Here is a 21,632-nt window from a genome sequence, read left to right on the forward strand (position 1 = left end):
TTTGCCTCTCGAACCCGTTCAACCCCAACATACCGTGTCTTCAACGCTTCCCAGATTTCCTTTGCAGTCTGAAACTGAGCTACCTGAAATACGAGCTCTTTGGGTATTGCCTGAAGTAGAAGTGCAACCGCCATGTCATCCTTTTTGCCATCCACCTCCTTTTCGCCTGGTTCTAAAGCTTGCTGTATTCCATGAACCTTGAATACTGCCTTGATACGAATCGCCCAGATGTTGTAATTTGTTTCGGTTAACATTGGACATTGTAAAGTTGTGGTACTTTGATCCTTAACCACAACCGGTGGTAGTCTATCCTCATTCGTCATTGATTTCTGAACAACTTTTCAGAACCGAACGCGTTTGCTCGCAGAAACTCAGTCACGAATACCTCTCGAAAAACCGGATAAAAAAAATATTGAATTGAACCCGCTTGTCCAACCCAGACAACGTTTATAGTTAAACTCAAACTTGTTGAACAAAAGATAAATAACTAACTTCTTTTGAGCAAGAAAAGAAAATTAAATTAACTTATTATTTTCCCTTTAAATTTTCTTTTTCCCTTGTTAAATTTGGCGTCAGATCCAAATAAACACAAAATAAAAAGACTCCTTTTCTTTGACTTTTGTGTTATTGCTTCAACATGCCAATTCAAGATACCAAGAAAACCTGCCGAAACACAAATTCAAGCCTTGTCGCTTCAAGATTGATCAACAGCCGCTCGAACTTAGCAACCGCCCACCACCGGCTTCACTGATTACCTTTTATCACCGGGAACGATAACTCCGTTGCCGCCGATACGAACTTGCAATCCGATCACGTGTACTCGTTCCGTTCGATTTCGACGATTGAATTTGGCTCTGATACCAATTCAAGTCCCAATCGAATAATCAAACACAAGAACAAGAATGAATGGAATAACTCTCCAATAAACTTTTATTATAACCAAGAAAATATAACTCAAAAAACTTGATTACAATAACCCATAAACCATAACTCGGTTTATCTTCTCTTGACCTTTAATAATGTCTACCCTACCTTGGTTTATATAGGCTACCCCTAACTTGGTGACCAAGACATTACCATATAACCCTAACTTGGTGACCAAGACATTACCAAATATAATTATAATGTAATTAGGAAACTTAACCAATAATGACCAACTTGTCAACATTGATCCCTCAAGTTCACCGACTTGTGACTTGAACTCCTTTGTTACCTTTCACATCACCGACTTGTGATGAGTCGGGAATTACCGCCAACATCTAAGGCCATCATTCTTTGCTTCTTTGTGTCGACGATGTTAAGAATTGCATAATCGGTCTTTCCCGGTTCGTTTTGAATGGTCGGCTGGGAACACTAGCGGTGAAGAAGCTCAAAAGAATGGTACATGAAATTATGTATAATACATTGTTTAACCGTGTAACCCGTTTGAGAATTGAGATAAAGTACATGTTTAAGTAAAATGCATGTTATTTATGATGTTATCTATTCAATAGTTGACCCATTGATTTTAGCTAAAACTTTAGAGAATTGAGATAAGGCACATGTTTAGGTTGAATACATGTTATTCATAATGTGTTTTAGACTTTTAGTGAGAATTTATACTTTGCTGCTTAACTATTTATAATTGCTACAAAGAGTTTTTTTTATTGTGTTTGTTTTTTAGCATAACATAAAGTTAAGGCCTTGGTGGGGTGTGTATTTGTTTAGCCATGTGCAGGAAGACGGACAAGTATCACTAATCCATGATGGCTACCAAAATCAGCTGTCACTCAACTTTGTATTACCCGAACGTGGATTACTAAATGCAAGTAAGGTATAGTATACCGACCTTGTGATACTTAGTACACTTACAGACATTCATTAAAATTCTAAGAAAGTCACTTAAAGAAACATAGTGGCAGCCTACGTACTTTTTTGTTATGTTTTTGTAAACATACACGAGTAAACTAATGTATCTGTAAAGTTTAAATAAGCTGGATTTAGATCACTAAGTAGATGGTTTAGCTGTCAATACAAAAGTTCTAAATACATGTATCAAATATGGTTATTTGCAGTTCTTTTGACATTTTCTAGAATATTTAAACCTTTTTTATGTGTCAGATTTATTAAACTTGCTTTCAAAGTATTTAGATATCAAACACATATTACTATACGGGTCAACTGGTTAAAAGTTATCTAATTTCTGAACCATTTTATTTTACAACATAGAACATCAATTATTTGTGAGGTTCAAGAATATAGAAGACAAAAACTCATTCTAAATGTTACCCACACTGGCCCGTTACTCAACCTGTCTGACTCCCCCATCCATTTTAACATCTCTATAAATTACATGTAAAAAAAGTAATTTTACATAATGGGTCAAAGGGAGGCCTGTTGGATCGGATAATCAAGGCCTACGAGGGATTTTCTATAACAAAACTAGATGCCAATAAACAACTTTTGGCCTGAATTGGGCATAATGGCAATGAGATTTGTTTGTGCTATTTTGGCATTTGGGATAATCTTTAATTTACTGAGTTCTGGGTTTTAATTTGAGCATTTCGGATAATCTTTCTATAAAATTTGTAGTGTTTATGTTTTCCTTTACTGAGTTCCTTTTTATTTCTTTCGGTCTGATTCTCGCATTTGTCATAATTTTCAATTCCTATATATATATATATATATATATATATACATACATACATACATATATATTAGTTTGAAAACCTAATTTCACACACACTTCGAGTTCGGGTTCATTGATGTATGATATTTCTCTTTTAATTTGATTTTTATGTTTGTTTATCTGTCTTCTCTTTTAGTTTTATGTCTTTTAGGCGGTGGCCTTAGGTTTTTTTGGCGGTGATGGGACAAAGACTACAGAGGCCACAAGCGTTTGGTGGATAACAGGTAAGTGATTATCGTTACTGTAAGAATTATATTTTGTTAACTGATTTGGTTAAACTTATAAAGTGGCAAGCGGCTCCATGTTTGTATAATCCTTGATTATAACATTAGCATATTGTATAACTGTGTAGAGATGATTTACTGTCAGCCCTTCAAGAAATAGTTTGTCGTCCTGTCCGTCACCCCAATCTACACAACTTCTCCGACGACATCCGTCAAGGTAATGTTTCTTTTCTTGATTTTTGGTGAAACAACGAGATCTCAACGCCGACTCGTGTCAATTCTTCATATCGGCAGATATGAACGAGTTGATTTACGTTTGATTATTTGTAATTGAAGCCAACTGCTAATTTAGGATGAGTTGATTTTTTGTGATTGTATAAAAGTTCGTTTGGTTATTAAGGTATTGTCAACAGTTGTCATCAGTTTGCTTTGTTAAGTGGTTCATTAGATTTGAAGTGGAAGATAGAAAGTGTTTTGACGGAATCATTAGATAGATAAATACGTTTTCTAAGAACGAGTTAATTATATTGTTGCAATTTGCATACATCCTCGATGCATATAGTGAGATTGGTGGAGAACGAAAAGTTGGTTGTGGTTAGAGGTGCACAAATCGGGTTTTTGTTAATACCGGTACCGGGTATGATTGGATATTGGAAAATCTGGTATTAAGAGAAACCGGGTAGGGTTCGGGTACGAGTATTGAAAAGAAAAGTCATACCCTATGTACCAGGGTAGGGTATAATCGGGTTTGGGTATAACCGGGTATTAATACCGGATTTTAAAAAAAAATATATGTTTTTTATTTACATAATAATAAATTCGTTTAGAAATTAAATTAGGTTTGTAATTTGTAAAAGTAATTAAAAACAAATTACAGGGTTCGAGTATAGGGTTGACAGGTTCCGGGTATTTTCGGGTATAAATCGAGTACGGTTTCGGTTATGGGTATTGTGCTCAAAATGTATAACATATCCATACCCTACGGGTAGGGTCGGGTTCGATTACGGGTATACAATACCCAGGTACAAAAATAACCGGTTTCGGGTTTTTCAATCGGGTTCGATTCCATGTACGTTTTTTTTTGGTCAAGTTCTATGCTCTTAATTTTTAAATGAAAATGTATATAATTAGATCTCATGTGTAAATTTAGGTTTTACTTTCTGTTTTTAGTAGTGAGAGTGAATATGAGCAGCAACAGCAACCGGCATAGAAGCGGTTGTTCTAAGCAGCAGCTAGGTAATGAATCAATTATTTTTTTTTATCAATTTACTTATCAATAGGCAAATCGTTTGTTAATTTTACAAAAGTAGTGTTCAGTTTGATTATTTAGCAAATGGGTGTTAACTGTTGTGATAGATTTTGTGGTGGGTAAGTTGATTTATCCAAGAATATGTTGTTGATATTAAGATTTGATTGTTAATTATTAATTGAGGATCATGTGGGTTAAAGTCTTTATTTTTAGCATACTGAGATTAGTGATCATGTGTTTCTGATAAAGTTATCTTAGTAGCCTAAATACTGGACTATGTTTGGTGTCTCTTTATAAATGGATTTTTGATACAGTTACTTTTCGTATACTTAAAGGATCAAGGGTTTTTGGTAGGTGATTTTGATGGTTTTAGATAAGACTGCTCGCTCTATCTACAACTGGATGTTTTCAATTGAGCAAGGGATAGCTGGTCGTGCATTACTCTATATGAAGACATCATTGGATCATGGATCATGATGTTGAATTAAGGTATAGAAGAAGATTTGAGAACATCATGAAGGTGATATTCGAAGTACTTGATAAGAGGACCGGTTGTTCCCAAATCGAAAAGCACGCTTGGTCGGACTTTTAGCTCACAAAGATCATTTATAAATAAAACGAGTCCGAGTAATCATGATATAGACCAATGGCTTTAGGGAACATAGGGTAATTTAAACATGATGGCATGTGCATTTGTGAGGTGGACAGATCACTTATTGGTTCGATTTTGCACTGCAGATTCAGTGTGGCAGGAGCCATCTATATGGCTAAAAATTCTAAGGAATTTATGGAACGCGAGAAACCGGAAAGTCTTTTAATTAAAGGAACACTTCGATCTATGAAGTGGTGGAAGACATAAAGGATGAATTGTTTGAATGGGTAAAACATATATGGCGAAAGGCACACGGGTGACATGGAATGAATCGCGAAGATTTTATTTCGCGAAGATTTTATTTCTTTGTATGTAGTATGTTTGTTTGCTGTAGGATGTTGCTTTACGATCTGTAAGGAACCAATATAACATCTTGCTGTTTTGTCTATTTTGGCTATGAGTTAAAAATAGCATGGTATGGTGGCTTCAAGATCAAGAGCTATTGGTACATTCGTACATAACATAATGAAATAGCATGTATTACGTCTCTTTCATTTCAAAATTTTATTTACACACGTATAAATTATATAATTGACTTTGTGTAACCCGTGAAATTTGCGGGTTCTTAAACTAGTATTAATATAAATAGTTAGAAAACCTAATATTTATATAAATCTAACTATTTATGTATTTACTAAAATTTAAATGATCGTTCATAAACATAAATGAACGAACATAAACGAATGTTCATGAACATAAATGAACGACACAAGGTGTGTTGATGTTCGTTCTTTTAATTAAACGAACATTTTTTTTGTTCGTGTTCGTTCGTTTATTAAATAAACGAACATAAACGAACTTCCCGCCGAACAAGTTCATGAACAGTTCATGAACGTTCGGTTCGTTTACAGGCCTACCAATGACTTCTATTTCAGTTGAGGATAATAACCGAACCAACCAAATAATGCACACCTAACAATGTTTGTGCTTCTTGCCTCATCATGCCTGTCTGGTTTAAAAAATATAAAAGCCTAACATTCCAACATTTTGAAGTTTCAATAAATAAAGCTATTAATCATCATTTTCACTTTAAACTTTGTATAAGTAGGAAATCCCAAAATTTGGAATGTCACAATACTACATCTTGAAGGTTATGGCACTTGATATGCCACATGGGAGTAGGTTAGAGGGGGGGGGGACCCCACAAGGTCTTCGCTCAGTAGTGTTATGTATGTAGTTTTCGTATAGAAATTTTTGGGTATATACGTTTTCGACTGCCGTCGAAAATCTCAAGCTTCGCCACTGATATGCCATAAAGTATATATGTTTTTATATGTTTATCTACTTAAATTTTCGGAGTTTTTATGGATGAAGATGTTGAATACAAAATTTAACGGCTTCCTTTTTGTTTTAAAGGTCTATATAAAACGATATGCAAATCACACTGCTATGCATACTATATTCAAAAGGTCAGCAGGAAGGCGCGTAAAGCTAAAGGCTAAAGAATATTATCCAATAAATCACATTCATATGAACATGAATGTCAAATACCCAAATCCCTGCTGACGTTCAATGGGGTCTTCGCTGACGTCAAGATATCCCGGCCTTTGTTGCTACAAAAAAGTAAATCGTTAGCCTCGTCACGGAGGGCCCCGGAAGGGGGATCCGTGACCAAGCTCCGGCGTGAGAATAAGTAAACTTTCCGGAAGAGCTGAGGAGTTTATCCCGATGAGTATGACCACCGGGATGCTTCCTCTAAGGTGTGAATCCAATAAATGTGTGTGTGTTTAATGTGTAAGAATGTTGGTCGGAATAAATGAGAGGGGAGTAAATGAGAGAGTGTTAAATGCGATACCTTCCGAGAGACTGCCCCATTATCACTCCTTGCTTTCCTTATATAACCTCCATGCCTTATCTCACATGTGGGATATTTAATGAGATGATCTAACGGGTTTTAAGGGTCTTCGGGGAGCTCAGACACGTGTCTGACTCCCAACGGTAGGATGGCAATCTCATTTAATGTTTCCGGCTGGAAAGGTACAATGCCAGCCGAGATACTCTTCACATGGGACATTAAATGCTGCCTGCTCTTTCTGAATCCTCGTTTCCCGCTTATTTTCATATGAAGGAAACCTTAACGGGGCCTTGTCTGTTGGGCTTATGTGACGGCAGCCCAAGTTGGGTGAATGGAGCAATCCATTGGCCCGTCGTCAAGTCATCTTTAGTCCCTGGCTCTGAGACCCAAGGCTCATGATCCGGGGCTGAGTCATATGTAACACCTCGAAATTTTTATGTCCAATAATGTGTTGACACGTGTCATGAGCTTACACATGGCATTAACTATTAAATAAAGGACTAAAGTTGACAAACCTTGAAAGTATATAAATTCGAGGGTTATAAATGTCAACGAAGGGTAAATATACTGAATAGTAACCCTAACTGATGCTCATACCTTCAAACGAATAAATCATGGATCGTACGGAGCGAAACGCGGGAGAAAGTGAGAGATTACAAGCTACAGGGGTTAATTGTGTCAACATGTTTAATTTATACCTCTGAGTGACCCTTTGACGAACCCGAGGCTTTGTAACAGTAAAATACGCTCACTAGAATATACGATATAAATTTCGCGAAGTTCCGTTTTAAAAGGAGAAAGTTATGATCAAATTCGTATGAGAGGGGTTAAAAGCGTCAACAATAAAAGTTAAGGCTTTTCGTATAGTAATTAAACTAACCAGGGACTTAACAATGCGGGTAAGGGTCACGAGGCCCTTAATGGTAAATAATCGAGGGCCAAATCGCAAAGTTACCCCTTCGAAACCGAAAGGTCAGGTTAATCATTACAATAGATTTGAAAATCTTTGAAATCAACCCTCAGGCGGGCCGAAATGGGTGAAACCAGCAAGCCAATGCGGGCCGCGAGCCACCTGTTGATTCGTTTACTGACATGAAGATTCAGGCGGCCCGCGTACACATGGCCTGATCTCTAATGCGGGCCGCGTAAGGACCCCAGATGCAGAAACTTTGGACAGATGCATTGTTTGAGCTTGTGAACGACATTATGTGCATTAATTGAAGCATGGGCGCCCTCTACATGACCCCTAGCACCCAAGGCCACCTGCTGATCATCCATGATCCATTGTAGGGTGAGTTGTAATGATCCTAAGCCTAATTTTTCACCATAAAAGGACATACATTGTGCACAATTGAAACACACCTCAAACCTGCATTCTAATTCACTTCTGGAGCTTCAAAGCACTCTTCTATCATCCTTAGTCGTGCACCAAGCTTCTGTAAGTATGCCAACCCTTTTATGGCTTAGTTTTTGCTTAGTTTAGCTTAAAAGTCAATCTGTCGTAATTAACGATTGACTTTGCGATAAATCATAATTGGTCCAGTGATTTGTCGAATCAAAGATAGTTATATGTTGGTAATCATGTGGGCTATAAACCCCTAAAAGGGCACCCTCTGATTCCCACTCTAACTAGTCCGAATGTCGAGTCAAACGTGCTTAGAAAAAGTCAACAGAAATGCTATTTTGTGATTTCTTGCATAATCAGTAATGTAGATGATATGTAACATGTTTAAACACTCATAAAACATGATAATAAGTATATAAACTAGTCTAAGCATGTTTGATCCGACCATTTACTGTTTTGACCCGGTTCGGAGCCGAAAGTCGCAAAAGCTTTGACTTTTGCTTTGACTTAAGTTCTGACCCGTTAAAGTTTGATTTAGATATGCCTTAGGACTCTCTAAGGACCAGGTTACATGATTGTATAACCCTCTATGGCCGGTTCGTTGTTTGTCCGAGTCTTTTACACATTTCCGTTAAATGTTTAAAAGTTGACCGTAACGCCCTTTTTGATTTAAAACGAGAATTTCGGACATGTGAAAGAACCATAACCTTAGTTACTGATTTCAAAGCATGTCCCTAAAATTTCACGTCAATCCGAGGTCCAGAATAGGAGTTATGCTAAATAGCGCAAATTACGGAAACTTTGTAATTGAATAGCGCAATTAGCATAACGCCTATCTAAACCCAGATTTCGACACCAAACCTTTTACACACTGATGTAAAATAATATTTTGGGATTTGTAAATATTTTTAATTATTTTTAACCTGCTCATAACCTGCGGTTATGGCAACGGTTCGGTAAATACCGAATATACCCTTTTCGGCCATAACTCGAGTTCTATAAGGCCTTTTGACCCGATTCCAGTTGCTACTGATTTTAATAATAAATGAAGTATTTTAGACTTTATAAACTGTTCGGGAAACTCAGATTTCTTGTAGAACTCAGAAACCTCTTTTGTAATCTTTAAAAAGACCGAAATACCCCTACGGGGCATAATATGAACTTAAACTTGTTACGGGCATTATGGAAGGTATCCTACTGATACCACAACCTATTTAAAGCACATTGACTTAGGAAAACAGTGTAGGACTCTTACGTTTACCCGTTACGCCTTTTGCGCGTACGGTTCGGCTTATGTAACTAGTTTACATAAACTAGCCGAAATGGGTCAAACCATATTGTTTTGACCCCAAAATCCAGAGTGTGATTATTATACCCATATAAGACAAGTCTTCAAACTTGTTGGGTCAAAATCACATTCCATTCCCGGTTTTCACCTTTCACGCGATTAAACCGTAACTATCCGTTGAAACTGACCGGTCTAAGCTACGGCTAAATTAAAGACCCGTTAGGATTCTAATAGGTTATATTTAAACCTTCGTTCCAGATTAGGAGACCAGTAAAAGCTATCTGCAATTTATTTCGATTAAGGATTTATACTTGCAAAGGTAAATACTTTTAACTTATTTTCCGTTATACGGGCTTAGGTTACGGTACATAGTATACCGCTTGATCGGGCATCAAATTCTCCACCGATTGAGTGGGTAATTAAATAAATTTGATCGGATCGTTTAAACAGTCTTGTTACTTAAAAGCCTTTGGGGGGTTAATGACCATGTCCCGGATATCCCTGGCATCATTTTACGAAATGGCCACGACCTAAGCGCGGAGTGTAGGCGTACACTCGTCAGTGCATAAATAGATCGCTGTGGTGTGTCTATTGATCTTTAACCCGGACTTGATCCGGGCTACTGAACGCATAAGGAACATGTAATTCGTTCACAAGATTATATATTTAAAAAATTCTCCCAAGTTATAAAAGAATTTGTGCCTTGTGCATTCAAATCAATTTTAAATAAACATTTTTCAAAAGTGTCGGTTGAATGTATTTACCAGTGTAAACTGACGTATTTTCCCAAAAAGATGAAATGCAGGTACTAAACGTAATTGGCTGGCTATATCTCCTTAGCATCTTAAAAGAGTCTCGCAAGCTTAAGGATGCCTTCGTCTGTTGAACAATACTTTTGTTATTATTATTGATCCCCTGTGGATTTTATTTCAACAATGGTGATACTTTGATATTACAGTTAATGTTGAAATATATTTATCTTTATGCTTCCGCTGTGCATTCATATATTGTGTGGTTTGACTATATTGTTGCCAACTACGTCACGACAATCCCCCACCGGGCCCACCGGTGAGACACGTGGAAATCGGGGTGTGACAGGTTGGGATCAGAGCCAACGCTGAGTGAATTAAACACTAGCCTTTGTGTTTAATCTCAGTTACACAATTGCACATACTTGAGTCTAGACAAGAACATAGGACAAATTCGAATTGTTATTCCAGTTTGTCTTTTTATTGTTTATTGTTATTTAAAGTTTTAAAAGCAGGAAATATGTCACCAGCAATCAGACGAGGAAGAGGAGGAAGAGGCAAAGGGACGATCATTACTCACAATGATCACGAGGCTGGACCTTCGAACATGCGAGCTCCTTCCAGTACAAGAAGTGAGGAACCACAGAGACGAAGAAGAAACCTCTTTGAACCTGCGAGACATTCCACCTCGCATAGCTCAACACCCTCTTACCGTCATTCGTTTGGACCAGATTCGGAAAACAATCCCAATAACCCTCAACCATCGTTCATACCTCTCCAGCGATCTGCTTCGCACCGTTCTTATGGCGATCCTTCACCTTTCTTCGTAGGACAGTTTAACCCGGCGGATTATGTCCAAGAACCAATAGGGTATAACCCTTTAGGACCAGAGGATCACTTTTCTGAAGATAATGCAGTGGATATGGACGAGGATACAGACCCCGTCGAACCTGCAAGGGGTACTCCCAATCATCCAATCGAGATCTCTGATGGGTCATCCTTCCATGGAACACCCTATCAAGGTCCCGACAGCTACCAGGCGAGGTTTGACCAATGTAATTGGTACTTTACACTTTCACATCACTTCTCGCCTCATGACCAACAGCAACAACAGGATCCTTCTAAGGATTCGCGGTTCGTGGCAGTTACGCCACCGCCACCGGTTCAACCAATAATTCCAGATCCGCCAAGGCATAGAATATCAGGCGCACGGATGTCCACCCGAGGAGGGGAATTTCATTTCAGCACCCCTCGCCACTCGAGTGCGAGTCACTTTCCGTCAGTGCCTGAAGAAGAACCACAATTAGGGGAACCTTCTGGTCACCCTGCAGAGGTGAATTCTGCACCAGCTGCACCACCTCCGCCACCATTCGGATATGACAATCCGATACCAGCGTACGGCGTTTCCACGGCGTACAATCCGTTTGAGCAGCCGACTCACACGCACTACAACTATAACTACGATGCCGATCCATATGTGGTAGCGGCTAATTACAATGCTCTCCATGGAACCTCTTGGAGACCAGATTACTCAGCTCATGGGTATCCAATACCTCCTAGACCTCCGGTTCAGCAACCGTCGCAGCAGCCACATTTTTCTCCACTGGAGCAAGAAGAAATACTCCACCGTCTAATCGTGGATTTCTCAAGGGCCTAGCAAGCCTACTAAAAGGGAGGAGGAAACGAGATCATTAGTCTCCTTATGTATTGTTGTATTTACAATTTAGTCCCTGCGTGGACATTTGTCGTATTTCAGTCCCTAAGTGGACTTATCTTTTAGTCCCTGCGCGGACATCTATCTTGTATTGGTCCCTGCGTAGGACTTGTTTTTCTATAAACCTCTAGGTAGGTACTTACTCAATTAAAAGTCCCGTTTAGGGCAGTGTGTAATCATATTTGAAATTTATGGAATGTTATGTTATGAATTTCAATTTTGTTATTATATAAATCAAAAATCATTCCTTTTAAATTTAAATCTGCCTAAATAAAGAATCTTAAGAGTGAAACCTAGCCAGGTGTCTTTATAAGACCCGGCCAAGATGGTAAGACCTGATTAAAAGATTCAGATTCCAAGTTAACCTCTGTAATCATGTTAACGTACATGGCAGATGTGATTCGTTAAAAATCGCACGCGTCATTCTTATATAAGAATCCTTTAAGGATTCCAAAGCCCAAATTAATGATTTATAAATCTTGGGTTAAATCGTCAATGAAGATGATCAATTATTAAACATCCATTAGTGGTGTAATGCCTACGGGCCAAACTTATTAAACATCCATTAGTGATGTAGTGCCTACGGGCCATAATTATTGTCATATAAGACAAAAGGCAGTGGTGGTCTATGACTCCCTGTCAGAAAAGGTAAAAGGACTACGGTTCAAACCTTCATGCCTTGATTCTCTGTAATCCCGGCTAATATTATAAAAACGTCCTCGTGACTAGGCTTTTACGCCACTAACAATATTGTTTGTAATTAGGATAGGTTATGTCGAATCCTAAATAAAAGTGAGTAACAAATTAACCAGATATGGTCTCTGTTTACCATGGTTAATGAATTGCCATAAAAGACAATTCCATAATAAACTCCTAAATAAATTTTTTTCGTTATCTTCTGTAGCAGATTCAAGTTACCATGGCTGATCCAAGTAGGGAGAATAGTCATTCGAAAGAAGACGAATACGATAACGCCCAGGTTCATTTGACGGGCGCAGAATTGAAAGCTCTGGTCGACAATGCTGTTAAGGCAGCCCTGGATCGACAATACGAGGAATATACTGAATCCCGGAGTAGAACCATATCCAAACCACACTCAAAGCCGAAAACCCACTCAAAATCTCACAGCAAACCACCGTCTAAGCCCAAAAAGGACGATGATAATCACTCATCCAATGAAAACAGTGTCCGTCCAGAAAGAGTGTATACTGATGCATCTCGCGCCAGGGGCTGTACCTACAAGTACTTTGTATCTTGTAGACCCCGAGATTTCACCGGGGAGAAGGGCGCGGTTGATTGTATGACGTGGCTAGACGAGATGGACACCGTGGTGGACATCAATGGTTGCGCAGAGAAAGATGTGGTAAAGTTTGTTTCACAATCATTCAAGGGCGAGGCCCTGGCTTGGTGGAGGTCGTTGGTTCAGACCTCGGGAAAGGCTGTTCTATACAGCATGACATGGGAGGAATTCATTTCTCTCATCAAAGAGAATTACTGCCCTCAACATGAGGTTGAAAAGATCGAGACCGACTTCCTATCGTTGGTTATGACGAACCTTGACTGTCAAGCTTACCTCACGAGCTTCAACACGATGTCCCGGTTGGTTCCGTATCTGGTAACCCCGGAGCCAAAGAGAATAGCTCGTTTTATCGGTGGTTTAGCCCCCGAAATAAAGGCAAGCGTAAAGGCCTCCCGGCCAACGACCTTTAGATCTGTAGCTGACATTTCTTTGTCCCTCACTCTGGATGCGGTCCGACAAAGATCGCTGAGGAACAAAGAGGCTGAAAAGAGAAAGCGTGAAGATGATACTTCACGAAGGTCGGGCAAGAAGCACCGTGGAAACGGTGACAACAAGAGAGGGTCTGAGTCAAGAAAGGATGGGCAACAATCTGGTGAGAAGCCCAAGTGCAAGAATTGCAAGAGACATCACTTTGGAAAGTGTAGACTCGAATCAAACTCGCAGACTCAGTCGAAGTCGTATGCTTGCGGGTTATGCAAGTCCAAGGACCACAAGACCGTGGATTGAAAAAAGATAAAGGATGCAACCTGCTACGGCTGCAACGAGAAAGGGCACATTAAAAGCAACTGCCCTAAATATGCCAAGAAGCCTGAAGAAGCCAAGAAGACCAATGCAAGAGTCTTCAGGATGGAGGCGAAAGAAGCAGTGCTAGACGATAACGTGATCACAGGTACTTTTCTCGTAAATGATATCTTTGCAAGAGTACTTTTTGATTCGGGCGCTGATAAGTCTTTCGAAGATCATAAATTTTGTAAATTACTGAATATGCCTGTCAAAACCTTAAACGTGAACTACGAGGTAGAGCTAGCAGATGGCACCATAGAAACCGCCTCCACTGTGTTAGATGGATGTGTGATATCCATTAAGAACCACTCTTTTCCTCTATCTCTACTTCCCTTTAAATTGGCCGGTTTTGACCTAGTATTGGGTATGGACTGGTTATCTCACCACCAGGCCCAAATCGTCTGCAACAGAAAGCAAGTGGTGATAAAGACTCCGTCTAGTGAATCGCTTACCATTCGGGGAGATACCCAGTACGGATTGCCTGAGCAAGTGACTATGCTCAAGGCTTCAAAATGTCTAAAGAACGGTTGTGTCATCTACATGGCACAGGTGATTATTGAAGAGCCTAAACCGAAGATAGAAGACATTCCCGTCATTTCGGAATATCCAGAAGTTTTCCCTGAGGATCTACCTGGTTTGCCACCGGATAGGTAAGTGGAATTTAGGATTGATATCATCCCTGGAGCAGCACCTATTGCTAGAGCACCTTACAGGCTAGCACCAACCGAAATGAAGGAGTTGAGGACCCAGCTGGATGAACTGCTAGCTAAAGGTTTCATCAAACCTAGTTCGTCTCCCTGGGGAGCACCTGTTCTGTTTGTCAAGAAGAAGGACGGATCGATGCGTCTGTGCATCGATTATCACGAACTTAATAAGGTCACGATAAAGAATAGATATCCCTTGCCGAGGATCGACGATTTGTTCGATCAGTTACAAGGGGCAAGTTATTTCTCGAAGATAGACTTGAGGTCAGGCTACCATCAACTGAAAGTCAGATATGAGGACGTACATAAAACCGCATTTAGGACTCGTTACGGTCACTACGAGTTCCTAGTGATGCCTTTTGGGCTCACTAATGCACCGGTTGCGTTCATGGATCTCATGAATCGCGTCTGCAAGCCGTACTTGGACAAATTCGTCATCATTTTCATCGACGACATTCTTATCTACTCGAAGAACCAAGCTGACCATGAGAAACACCTTCGCTGTATTCTCAAACTCCTGCATCATGAGAAACTCTATGCCAAATTCTCTAAGTGCGAATTCTGGCTTCGAGAAGTCCAATTTCTTGGACATGTTGTCAGCGAGCGTGGTATCCAAGTGGATCCCGCTAAAGTTGAAGCTGTTATGAATTGGCAAGAGCCAAAGACGCCTACAGAGATTCGTAGTTTCCTGGGGTTAGTAGGATATTACAGGCGTTTCATTGAAAAATTTTCAAGGATTGCTGCGCCCTTAACTTCCCTGACCAAGAAGAAGGTAAAATTTGTTTGGGGTCCCAAGCAGCAAGAGTCCTTCGATATTCTGAAACAAAGGTTGAGCGACGCTCCTGTGCTGACTTTACCTGAAGGTACCGAAGAGTTCGTAGTTTACTGCGACGCATCACACTGGCATGGGATGTGTGCTCATGCAGAAAGGCAAAGTTATTGCCTATGCTTCGAGACAGTTAAAGGTGCATGAGAAAAATTACACCACCCATGACTTGGAACTGGGTGCCGTTGTGTTCGCACTAAAACTGTGGAGGCATTATCTGTATGGTATCAAGTTTGTGATCTATTCTGATCATAAGAGCCTCCAACACCTGTTTAATCAGAAGGAATTAAACATGAGGCAGTGCCGTTGGATGGAGACTTTAAATGATTATGATTGTGAAACCAAATATCATCCCGGCAAGGCGAATGTAGTCGCTGATGCCTTAAGTCGATGTTGATGCACGAAATGTCTGTTGACTTCGTCTACATCAAGTCTTAGGTCAATATAGGTCAACTTAGGGTTTAGAAAGTCAAAATCATGAATTATGTTGTAGGTTCGCTTATGTGAACATATGTTTGTAGGAGGTCCGCTCATAGGGTCTTAACAGGTTCGCTTATAGGGCATCAGGTGGTTCGCTTATTAGTCAAAGTAGTAGGTCCGCTCATATGGCAGTCCATATGAGCGAACCAGCCAATACTATATATACCTGATGTTTGTGTTTCATTTGTAACGTTGGAGCGGATCGAGACCATTGCTTGTGGAACAGAACTCTGTCAAATTGTAATCAGAAAGCAATAAGAAAGAAGAAATTAGAAAGGACAAGCTGTTGTAACTTCATATATTCTGATTCCGCCTTTATATGTGAGGATGAACTGTCTCGGCTGACTTTTCGGGTCAAAACAACAGTCCAACAAGTGGTATCAGAGCTCAGGACGAGGAGTTCATACTACTACAGCTTGATTCTACCGAATTCTCTGATTTCTACTCTCTTTCTTTCATACTTTTTCGATTTGAAGTGGTTCCTACGGTTGAAATTGTCTGATTTTTGAATATTACGTGCGGAACATACAATTAACAAACCCTAGAAAGTTTTAGGTTAAAACTCGGCTTAAAAATGGTTAAAATTGGGTAAATTGTGAGATCCGCTTTTACGAACTATCGAGAGATTCGCTTTTCTGGACAACAATCGAATAGATTCGCTCGAAATTCTAAACAGGTTCGCTTGAAATCATCTGTTTGGTTCGCTTATTCAGACAATTTCACTGATAGATTCGCTCGAACGGATATACTCTGGTTCGCTCGAACTGTCATCTAAGAGGTCCGCTCGTACGGACAAATTGATTGATTCGCTTAAACAAACAATATCTGGTCCGCTCGAACGAACATAACTGGTTCGTTTATCTGAACATTATCTAGTCCGCTCGAACGAACTGGTCCGCTCATCCGGACAAATTCAGGTTCGCTCATCCGGACAATACCTGGTTCGCTTATTCGGACAGTATACTTTCGCTTATTCGGACATTTGTAGTTTCGCTTTTCTGTCTAGTGTGATATTTCGATCAAAAGTGAATTTTTTTTTAGATAATTTCACGACAATCGAAGTGTCGGTTTATTTCAGAATATTTGATATTGTTTAAACTGATTGAGTTTGTTTGATGTGGAATTCTCAGGAAACTCACGATTATAAGTTCTTGACAATGAAGGAACCTGTTCCGTGGAAAGATAATCGAACTGAAGAACAAAAATTATTATGCAGAAAACAAAGAGCTCATTGGAGAATGATGATAATTTCTCGTATTTACCATGAAGCTAAGAGAGCAAATAGATGGGATGCTAATAGAAAATGTTACCTTGATCCGGAAGGAAACATTGTTGTTGATGATAAAACTCTTAGTGAGGAAGCTCTAGTTAAATGTATTACTGAAGAAGAAGAAGCCTTACAGAGAAAATGGTGGGGAGGTGACAAAGAAGATGAAAAAGAAAAAGATAAAACCTTAAATGACAATAAAACAGATCTTAGTAGTGCTGATGATCATGACGATGAAGTTGCTCCTGGTAATCAGTCGGCAGTGATTGATACTCAAGAAACTGAGAACATGCCAATATTCGATCATGGTGATTCAGATTCTGGGGGGGAGCAGATTTCAAGTCAAACAAAATGTGAAGTTGTCATGACTGAAGAAGTTGTAAAAGAAGCTGTTTCTGAAAAACAGCAGATGTTTGAGAAAATAATTTCAAAGAAAGAAGAATCTGTAAAGCCTGTATCTGTGAAATCTGAAACAGTGATTAAGAAAGAGATTGAAGAAGACACAACTGTTTTTGATATTGTTCAGAAGGAGAAGAAACAGGCTGAAGATATGCAAATTTTGATAGATGAAAAGAATGCTGCGGATGAACAGATTCTGGTTTTGCGTTTAAACTGCGAAAAATTGAGATCTGATAATGACAAACTTTTAAAGATTGTTGAGAGTTTGTCATTAGAAAACAACAATTTTAAAAAATAGGAAAATGATTTCAAAAGTCAAATAAAAATTTTACAAGATGAGAGAGATATTTTTGGCAAGAATAATTTGGAAAAACAAAGCGAAATAAACTCTCATCTTGCTAAAATTATTCGACTTGAGCATGAAGCTGAAGATGCTCAAAAGAAAATTGCTGAGTTTGGAAAAGATTTTGAAAGCAAAAGAAAATCTTCAGAAAATGAAGATTTCTGGATAAAATTGGAAAACAAAAATCTGAAAGAAAATGAAACAAGATTTCAAGAACAGTTAAATGGTTTGGAAAATGAAAAATCTGTTCTTGAAAATCTTAAGATTGAAAATGAAAATTCAATCAAGTCTCATCTTGAAAGAATATCTCAGCTTGAAAATGAAGCTGAGAATTCAAGAAACAAGATTGATGAACTTGAAAAGAAATTGAAAGGTTTTGTGACTGCATCAGATAGTTTGAATTTTCCCTGTCCAAAACCGATCAATTCTGTTCCAATAAGTGACAAGGTCACAAACTTTGACAATGTCAAAGTTGAAGATTGTGATGAAACATCTGATGATGAGAATGAAAAAATTGAAGAACAAAAATTGTTTTTGAAGTTAAAAGAAAAATTTCAAAACACTGTTCTACAATCTACTGAAAAGGGAGAATGCTCTAAGCAAAAACCTTTGAAGAAGAAAGTGGAACAGAAACAAAAAGATAAAAATTTGAAAAATCCTAAAAAAGAAAATAAAAGCTCATCAGATCAATCATCCAATCACAATAAAAAATCACAAAAATTTAAAAATAAAAACTCAAAACTAGTTGGTAATAAGTGGTGCAGGTTTGACCATAGTGCTTCAAAGCCAAATCCAACTTTTTGAAGGAGTGATGATTACCACAAAGCCAGACAATGCTATGATCTGAGCGTTTGGTGTGAAGGAGGTACATGGTATGATAACAGGGTGTGTTACAACTGTGGTTATCAAGGACACATCGCTGTTAACTGCCAAAGATGGAATTATGAGACGAGAAGATGCTTCAACTGTCAAATCAGAGGCCACATTGCCAGAGATTGCCCAAGGAGATCGATGGGTAGATCGAGGGTTGAATCTCAAAGAACGGCAAAGAAACCAGTCAACGTCAAGCCCAAAGAACGGAAGGTTCAAGAACCTAAAGTTCAGGAAACAAAAGTAAAACTTTCTCAGGGGCAAAAAGACAGATTGCGAAAGAAGAGGAAGAAGGCCAGAGAATATCTGGAAAGGATTTTGTCCTCGGGTTCACCAGTTGGTTCAAATAAAAGTTCTGATGAAACGATTCACTCGATTGCAAAGTCAAGCAAGACGGTTTCATCAGATACAAATTTGAGGACAAAAGAGAAAAAGGAGAAAAAGAAAAGTGTCGGCGATGAATCTGACAGGTCAAAGTCAGACAAGCCACACTCAGGCAATGATTTTGGTGTGTCAAAACCAGAAGAGCCTTTTGTTGAGGTAAAAACCGTCAAACCCAAGGCTGGTCAGGTTTGGGTGGATCTTTTTAAATGAAAAACCCTGACTTGCCGGAGTTCCCAGGTTGGTAAGTGTGGAACAGGTATCGGCATCTTTCTTGAGAAATTCACAGGTTGGTAACTGTGATATTTCGAATTACAAAAGACTAATCAAGGACATTAAGTTGTACTTGATTTCTCTTTCCGACAAGTGATTAAAGAAAAACAATGTGATGAAAGAACCCCGAATTTGTGAAATGACACACAAAACTAATTTTCCGAAAAAAAACCATTTTGATTAAAACAAACTTAAGTGTTTTGAAATCTAAATGGGAAAATAGTTTGTTGTCAGGGGGAGTTCTCATTGTTTATGCCAATGAATGGCGAATTGAAGTGATTCGATATCAGTTTGTCATTTTATTTGTACAGTTTTCAAATTTTCCTTGAAAATCAAAATTGAAACATATTTTGATTTTAGGGGGAGAAAAATTTTAAAAAAAAAATTAGAAAATTTGAAAATGCCAAAAACATTGAAAAAGTAAAAATGAGTTTTGGTGCAAATAGGGGAAATGATAGTACATCAGCTAGACTGGCATAGTACGCTAAAGATTTGTAATGTATAAATGCAATTAAGCAGTCTCGCTAAAGATGTGTCGATTGGTTTTCACAGAATTAGTAGATCAATTTGGGATATAAACATAAATTTCACTTGCGTCTACGTGGGGAACACCTCCAGGATATATAGGTAACCCCTGAAATCCTGTTTGAAGGGTCCCGTATTCTGAGATACTAGGTCTTTATGCTCAGTGATATCTGGGGTATTATCCTGGGACTTCTGCTGTATGGAAGTACTGACCTAGTCCCTGGATAATACTTTCTGCAAAAAGCTTTGAAATACAAGCTCGCCCTCAGCAATTTGATTAAACAATAAAATTGATAATCTTTGCTGTTGTAACAAAAGATCCTCTAAAGGGGACCCACTTAAAGTCGAAGCCGTCATCTCTCTGCGTATACGGAAGTATCGACCTGAGCTCTCACGGCCCTCGCACATAACCCCTTAACAGATATCAGCTGTGGTATACTCACCTGTAAGACTGAATACTGGGGTCTGGATACGGGAGTATATACTGAGGTGGGACACATGTAGATGTTTAAGTTCTAAAACACTAAATCTGTATCCCGAATAGGTTGAACATTTTGTGAGAATTTAGTGGATCAATATATCGACAATCAACGCGAACTGTTTAAAAGCTTAAAATGAAATAACAAGCTTAACGGTACTAGTGTCTAGTCGATAGCTGATATGATCCTCTTACACGAACTCACAAAAATATTATCTGTATATATTTGTTTACTGCATTTCATTCATAATCAAAAATTCAAAAAGATTTTCGACTAACTGATGTTGAAGAGCTGATATTCAAAATTCGAGTGCTAAACATGATGAACAGGATTGGGAAATTTTGTTGAAAATTCTTTGAATGACATATATAAATGGTTTGTAAGATTGTGTGTCTAGTTAATCAAGGTCATTTATTTGAACTTGATGTAACTAATATGTTTGTTGAAAATGATGTCTACCAGTAAGTTTACTAAATTCAATTGTCATAAATTTGTGAAACTTATGATAAGGTAGAGAATGTGTAGGTTAAACAGGTTTGGACTTTATCATTCCCAACGGAAGCTAATTGTCAAAGCTTGAACCAGATATCTCAGATTCTAGCATATTGAGAGGGGGAGTCAATGAAAGGGGAAGTCTGGATCAATAGTCAAAGGGAAGATGGAAGTCAGAGTCAGGTAATGATCTTAAAACCTGTGAAGAAAGATTGAATGATGTGAAGACAGAGAGTTGAAGAAAAGACTAAGACCGAAGACTCAGGGGCTGAAGATTGCTGAAGACTACGTCAACATCCAAGGGGGAGTCTGTTGATGCACGGAATGTCTGTTGACTTCGTCTACATCAAGTCTTAGGTCAATATAGGTCAACATAGGGTTTAGAAAGTCAAAATCATGAATTATGTTGTAGGTTCGCTTATGTGAACATATGTTTGTAGGAGGTCCGCTCATAGGGTCTTAACAGGTTCGCTTATAGGGCATCAGGTGGTTCGCTTATTAGTCAAAGTAGTAGGTCCGCTCATATGGCAGTCCATATGAGCGAACCAGCCAATACTATATATACCTGATGTTTGTGTTTCATTTGTAACGTTGGAGCGGATCGAGACCATTGCTTGTGGAACGGAACTCTGTCAAATTGTAATCAGAAAGCAATAAGAAAGAAGAAATTAGAAAGGACAAGCTGTTGTAACTTCATATATTCTGATTCCGCCTTTATATGTGAGGATGAACTGTCTCGGCTGACTTTTCGGGTCAAAACAACAGTCCAACAGTCGAAAGGAAAGGGTGAAACCCATCCGAATCAATGCCAAGAGCATTGAAGTGA

The 21,632-nt window shown here is 38.7% G+C and overlaps 1 long non-coding RNA gene across 2 annotated transcripts; it reads left to right on the top strand.

Annotated features, from left to right (window-relative positions):
* Positions 1-2,835: 2,835 nt before the first annotated feature.
* Positions 2,836-5,203, top strand: LOC118480442. 2 transcript variants are annotated; one of them, XR_004862750.1, is made up of 3 exons: positions 2,839-2,892; positions 3,021-3,109; positions 4,063-5,203. It is a non-coding gene; the product is annotated as an uncharacterized LOC118480442 (long non-coding RNA). The 2 variants fall into 2 exon arrangements; XR_004862749.1 differs by having other exon boundaries at positions 2,836-2,892; positions 3,021-5,203.
* The last annotated feature ends 16,429 nt before the right edge of the window (positions 5,204-21,632 follow it).

Source organism: Helianthus annuus, chromosome 7 (assembly GCF_002127325.2).
Source record: "Helianthus annuus cultivar XRQ/B chromosome 7, HanXRQr2.0-SUNRISE, whole genome shotgun sequence".
In the NCBI taxonomy this organism is placed as follows: domain Eukaryota; kingdom Viridiplantae; phylum Streptophyta; class Magnoliopsida; order Asterales; family Asteraceae; genus Helianthus; species Helianthus annuus.